Here is a 6,000-nt window from a genome sequence, read left to right on the forward strand (position 1 = left end):
CATGAAGTTAGTCATCGTCCAAGCAGCTACGAATATTTACCAGCACGGTTTAAAAAAAAAAAATCTGGGTCTCACTTCTTTTACCTACAGTACAAATTAAGTACTGTTTATGGGTATAAGCAGAAGTGCATACAGCCAAGGGCGTAGCTACCATAGGTGCAGAGAGTGCAGCTGCTATGGGGCCCAGAGCTGAGAGGCTCCCTGTCACAGTTACATGTGTTATAAACATTTTTCACCATTGGGTGGTACATAGGGTCCCTTACAAACATTTGCCTTGGGACTTACAATATATCTAGTTATGCCCCTGGTCCTGCTCATTGTAATGTGTTATCAAATGAACTGGAGAGCATTATAAATTTATAATGTTACATAACATGAACTGGAGCACTGTAATGTGGCACAATATGAAGTGGAGGCACAATAGTGTAGCATTATAGGAAGTGGGTACACCGTACTGTGGCATAATATAAGCTGGGGGCACTGAAATGTGGCGTAAGATCAACTGGGAACTCACTATGGCATAATGGGCATAATATGAATTGGTAGTCCTAAAATGTGACATAATATGAACTAGAGCACATGTTCATAAAATAAACTAGTACACTACTATGGGGGATACATTAACTAAGGCACTACTATGAATTAGAAAATGAACTACTGTAGGGCACTATTATGGGGCATAAAATGAATAACTGCTGTGGAGAGGTGTTTCTCTAGAAGCATTGGGACAGGGGGCCCTTCAAAATGTTGTTATGGGGCGAACAAAAATCTGGCTACACCCTTGTATAAAGCCCATTTACTGGTATGAGCATGCTCAGAATGCCCCTGAGAAACATACTGTGACATCACCAATCTGCCAGTTTTCAGTAAATGAATGACCACATACTGGGGAAGATGTATTAAGCCTGAAGAAGGGATAGAGAAGTGATAAAGCAATGATAAGTGCACGGTGATAACGCACCAGCCAGTCAGCTCCTGTAATTTTTCAAATCCGCAATGATTGGCTGGTGCGTTTTCACCTTGCGCTTATCACTGCCTTATCACTTCTTTATCCTTTCTGCAGGCTTAATACATCTGCCCCACTGTACTGTAGCTCAGGGTCATAGCAACTACTGCTCACCAGCAGCTTATTTCAGTAGTGCAGTGTGTGCTTATGGCACATAGAGGAACAGGAGCTGAAAACATAGCAATCCCCTAATATGTACAGTATCAATATCTCAGGTTATTAGAAAATAGAAATCTTTGAAAATTCCATGGATAATTGTGATACATTATACTGTAACTGGTGCTTATTTGCATATTCATTACACCAGTTAATGAGTGTAGATACATGGTTTATAGATTTTATTAAAAATATAGCATCAAGTAAAATAAAACTCATCATTTTAGAAAATGAAACTTGGGCTAACGATTAACTTGAACTCTGTCCATAACCATTATAGAACGTATAACAATATCTTATATTAGACAACCAATGGTAACAATAAAGTGATGTATACAATTTTCCTGCTTTGAAACTGCAGTGGGTATGCTCAGATGATCATTTGTTGAAAACCTTTTTAATAGACCATTACATGAGAAGCAGGCTGCTGTCTGGGCCCTCTGCCCATATGGATGTGGCCCAAAGAAATTGAAAAGAATATTTCAATTTCCTGTATGAGTTACTACTTTGCTTAATACAGTTTTACAAACATATACTGCGGCACAGAAATAAAGGAGGGTATACTGTATGTGAAATTAAAATTTGATATGTGATAAAGTTGAATATTAGTTAATAGAATACAATAAATTCCTGAAACCATAAATTGGTTTGGGATTTAAATTAAAATAATCATTTATCCACAATCCATCAGACAAACATATGTCTCATCTGCTCATTATAATTATATATTAGGTTTTTGTTTACAGGCAAATAATGTAGTTACTTTGTAGGTGTCACTCATCTGTGAATAGATTGTCACAAAGTTATGAATAAATAATCCTGCCCTGAAATCAGGGCATACTTGCCCACTCTTCCAGAATTTAGTGAGACTTATGCTTTGGGGATAGACTACCGGCTTCTGGATAAGTGGGTAACTCTCCTGCAACCTGCTATCTACCATCACTTCTTAAGGTGCCCATAAACTAGACAACCTGTAAGGGATGATTTATCTTTAACGATTTCCATTGAACTCCCCCGGCTGCTCCCCAGCAGTCCTGGGCAAACGATATAGTACAATACACATGATATATCTTTAAGATATATCTTAAGATCTGGGAGTGGCTACATCCAGGAGCATGCTGTAGTTGACAATAGCTTCAGATCTTTCCAGCAGCAGGGAAGATCAGAAGGTCCGATCAACGATCAGCGGGACCGCGCATCGTGATCATTATCGTTCACAGACACTGAACGATCTGCACTATTATGAACGATTTGTAGTTCCAATCCGTCGAAAAAAGACAAATCGCTCATAATATCGTCTAGTGTATGGGCGCCTTAAGATGAAGCTGGCGGGACATAAGTCATGATGACACAATTTACGATGAATCACATCCCTTGCAATAAATTATCGTGAATCGTAGCAAAATGTCACATGGACCTTGATGATGTGATTCACAGTGACTTGTTACTATTCTGCAGGGGGAGCAGATGTAACATGTGCAGAGAGAGTTAGATTTGGGTGGGGTGTGTTCAAACTAAAATCTAAATTGCAGTGTAAAAATAAAGCAGCCAGTATTTGCCCTGCACAGGAACATTATAACCCACCCAAATCTAACTCTCTCTGCACATATTATGTCTGCCTCCCCCCCCCCCCCCTGCAGTGCACATGGTTTTGTCCAACTGCTAACAAATTTGCTGCTGCGATCAACTCTGAATTAACCCCTGAACTCTTGTAACAAACATACTGTTTCTTATTTAAGCAACACAGTTTCATGTTTTACCTCTACACGCCATATGCACTCAAAAACTTCTGGTGTTCCCAAGAGAGCAGCAATGTCTTTCTTGGTATCCTCACCATTCTAGTTTACTGTATTCCTTGTGGAGATTCCAATGAACATAAATAAGAAGTATTTCAGGAAAGGAACAGTTGGGAGTCAATGATGCTAGACATACAGCAGCACACCGTGTAACAGAGTAGGAGGACAGACATTTCACCTTAATGATGAGGCACACTGAAAGTGTAACCCCGCTCATGATTTAGGACTTTGACTGCTACTAATTTCTGTATGTTTAAGGAGTAGCCACTGTGAATGCTTAATAGCATAATTTTACTACTGTGTCTTTGACCATAACGGAGCAGCCTTTGATCTCAACAGAGTCTTCAGTGAGCATTCAGCAAGAGTTGCCATCTAAGAAGATCTGCAAGATACATTTCCCCATAGAGCATTTGAATGAGACTGCTAGCATTTTGCCTCCTGAGATACAATAATCATATTACTGTATATCTGCGGCAGGATTTGTTTTTATGAATGTTTTATCTATCAACTTCTACAGGGAGGTTTTTAGTATTATGTTTTATTAAATTATTTTAATATGCAGTGGCGAATTTCCCATTAGGCACGTGAGGCACATGCCTAGGGGCGGCATTTGTTTGGGGACTGCACTTGGATGCTGGTGTTGGCACTGTCAGCCCAAAATGTATCAGTAACTGCAAAATATTTTCATTGTTCTGTACCATATGCCATCTTGAATGGAGTGTAAATGGGTAGGACATGCACATACTGCCACTCTATGATGTCCTACTTAGTAAATATGTATATGTATTCAGTCTAGAACCTTTATTCTATTAAATTGTCTATCATCAAATTAGGGCTTTTAACCAATCAATAAAAATAATAAAATTAGGCAGGCAGGGAAGCGCCACATTACCGTTGTGCCTAGGGGTGCCCTCACCCCTGAATCCACCCCTGCTAATATGGTGTGAACAGCTTTTATAAAAGCTTTTTAATAAAAGCAATTAAATTTTTTTTTATTTGTCTGAAACTATTTTGTTTGCGAATTGTGGAATACCTCAAATCCAGCAATTTGCAGGATCCCAAACAGTGTGGATTTAAGGGGTCGAGATCCTTATTGACTTTTTTGACAGGGTGACTAAAAAAATAGATGAAGAAGGGCCCATCATAGTAGCATACCTACACTTTATTAAGGCTTTTGACATTGTCCCACATTGCAGACTTCTAAATAAACTCGAAAGCATGGGACTGGATTCTAAGAAGGTTGAGTGGATAAGAACTTGGTTGCAGGATAGGAAACAGAGGGTTGTAGTAAATGGAGTGCATTCACAGGCATGAAATGTTACTAGTGGAGTAGCCTAGGGATTTGTACTTGACCAGTGGTTTTTAATATCTTTGCTCGTGACATTGCAAATGGTATCAAACAGAAAGTATGTCTTTTGCACATGACACAGAAGTATGCAATAGGGTAGACACACTAGGAGAGGTTAATCAAATGATTGATGATTTTGGTAGACTAGAGGAATGATCAAGAATGTGGCAACAACAGTTATAGCCAAAAAATACAAAATGATGCATTAAGGTCTCAAAAACCCAAAGGCTAAATATAGTATTAATGCCACTAGAATGGAAACTACTGAGGAGGAAAGGGATCTAGGAGTCACTATTTCAGGTGACTTAAAGGCAGGTAAGCAATGTAACAAAGCAATGAGGAAGGCTAGTCAGATGCTTGGTTGCATAGGGAGAGGAATCAGCAGCAGAAAGAAAGAAAGAAGTAATAATGCCACTGTATAGGTCATTGGTACGGCCTCATCTAGAATACTGTATTCAGTTCTGGAGGCCATATCTCCAAAAGGATATACATACATTAGAGACTGTAATAAGAAGGGCAACTAAAATTGTGCATGGTCTACACAACAAAACTACCCGAAAAGACTAAAAGATCCTTAATATTTATAGTGTAGAGCAGAGAAGGGAAAGGGAGGGGGGTGGGTGGGCATGATAGAAACTCTCAAATATATGAAGGTTTTTGACTAGGTCCACGAGGGAAACATTCTTCAATGGAAAAGAAGTATTAGAACACGAGGACATGCACTGAAACTGGAAGGAGGTGGGTTCAAAGGAAACTTGAGGAAAAATTACTTTACAATAAGGGTAGTAGATAGGTGGAATAGCCTCTCATCACAGGTGGTAGAGGCTAAGACAGTAAAGCAGTTTAAACATGCTTGGGATAGGCTTATGAATAGCCTTACAAAGAACTAATGATCAAACAGAGCTGAGGCTACCAGAAGGTATAAAAAGGGGCAGACTTGATGGACCAGGTTTTTATTATCTGCCGTCAAATTCAATGTTTCTAGTTGTTTTATGCTTTTTATCATATGCATCTACAGGACATATTTTTTGAAATAGAAATAAACATCAAAGACTTTTATTATCTTATATATTAATGAGTCATTTTGATTATTACTAGTAACAGGCGAATACTCCTGTTCAGCAACAATGCTCTTTTCTAATTTTACACATTTCTCTCACTGGAAGGGGGGGAGGGGCAGCAGGCAGCCTGATAATAGACAGCACCGTAAGGCCACCCTTTCTTTTATATTGCAACACAACTTCAGGAAAGGCCTACAGATCCATAATGATACAGTGCTGTTACTTTATGCTTTCATGGAGTATTGTATACAGTACTTGCCCTTCGAGTGTTTTTTTGGACAATTACTTTGGTGTTAAATTACTTATGTTTGATGGCTGAGTATCTATCTAGGGAAGTCTATGTTAGTTTGTTAGACTTTTCCAGGTCCAAATGCCCCAATGCACAAGGTTCCATGTAGTCTATATTAGAGATGTGCACCGGACATTTTTCAGGTTTTGTGTTTTGGTTTTGGATTCGGTTCCGCGGCCGTGTTTTGGATTCAGACGCGTTTTGGCAAAACCTCCCTGAAAATTTTTTGTCGGATTCGGGTGTTTTTTTTTCAAAAACCTCTCAAAAACAGCTTAAATCATAGAATTTGGGGGTAATTTTGATCCTGTAGTATTATTAACCTCAATAACCACAATTTCCACTCA

This window comes from Pseudophryne corroboree, chromosome 5 (assembly GCF_028390025.1).
Source record: "Pseudophryne corroboree isolate aPseCor3 chromosome 5, aPseCor3.hap2, whole genome shotgun sequence".
Taxonomy (NCBI): domain Eukaryota; kingdom Metazoa; phylum Chordata; class Amphibia; order Anura; family Myobatrachidae; genus Pseudophryne; species Pseudophryne corroboree.